We start from the raw sequence: 1,317 nt of genomic DNA, 5'->3' as shown, positions 1-1,317 counted from the left end.
TATATTATTTCAAAACAAATATTGAAATAAATATATTTCTCTTATATATATAATATATATATATATAAAAGAAGCATATAGAAGAAACATATTTATAGTTCAATCTTAGTTCTGAATTATTAATATATACATTGACATGCATCCATAAATGTTTTAACATTTGAAAATTAGCAGATGTACATAAATACTTATACATATTTATGAATGCATTACGAATATTAGTTTTTATATGCTTTAATAACATATCTGCATATATTATGCACATTTATGTTAATATAATTTTTTTATGTACATGAGCATCGATATGTTTGTATACAGCAAGCATTGATATAGCTTTTGTGAGATTAGTACAAGAATACGCATTTAAGTGCATGCTTGTTTACATATGTGCACTCACTTCGCAAAGAAAGTAAACAATCCCATTTAAAACATTAAAACATTTAAAAGAAGGAAAACCTGTTTCCCTTTCTCCCTCTACCACCTGCAACATAATGGGCTATATTTCCATTATATTAACGACAAGGAGGCTCCTTTCATATTTACAGTCAAACCAAAATGGTATGATCCATAAGAAATGTCACTACGACATAGAAGAATCCATTTTAGAACGACTAGGCAAACTCCCTAATTTTTCACTTGAAATGGAATACACCATTATCGCTGCCTATCTTGTGTAGATACAACAAACATGTTTTGATAGGAAAGATTTTGCAGCTGCTGTCTGACTTTTATATTATTTCTGTCATCGTGACCTGATCACAAATATATTCCATTGAGCAGTGGACTGGGTTGGGTGAACGAAGGCGAAAGTGGATATAAGGGTAGCAGTAAAACTGATCCGGAGAGATGGAGTTAAGATATCTCTGTTACTTTCACTTACAGTATTGATTTCTTATACAGTCGCAGGGCTTAATACTTCAAGTGGGTTGAAGAAATAAAATTGTTCGAAATTCGTACTGGCGAACTGGAATAGCCACAAACATAGGACAACATAGACAACTGTTCTTCATATGGTGTTGACAAATAGATTTAGTATGAATTTCTAAATAGAGTAAGTATTACTTTCTGACACCAGCACATTTGAAGGGTGGCTTTGGTCTATTAAGATCAACTGGTCTTTAAGGGTGAAACGAATACAAAATATCTAACCAAAGAAACCGGAATGTGTTTGTAAATCAACAATCAAGGCATTTTATCCATCCCTATGTCATTAATTTTAGTTGTAACTCTATAAGCACTAATGATTACGGTTTCTACTGTAATACACACGCACACACACACACACACACACACACACACACACACACACACACACAC

This window comes from Octopus bimaculoides, chromosome 1 (genome assembly GCF_001194135.2).
Source record: "Octopus bimaculoides isolate UCB-OBI-ISO-001 chromosome 1, ASM119413v2, whole genome shotgun sequence".
Classification (NCBI taxonomy): domain Eukaryota; kingdom Metazoa; phylum Mollusca; class Cephalopoda; order Octopoda; family Octopodidae; genus Octopus; species Octopus bimaculoides.
The sequence above is the reverse complement of the archived record's forward strand: the minus strand, read 5'-3'. Positions refer to the sequence as shown.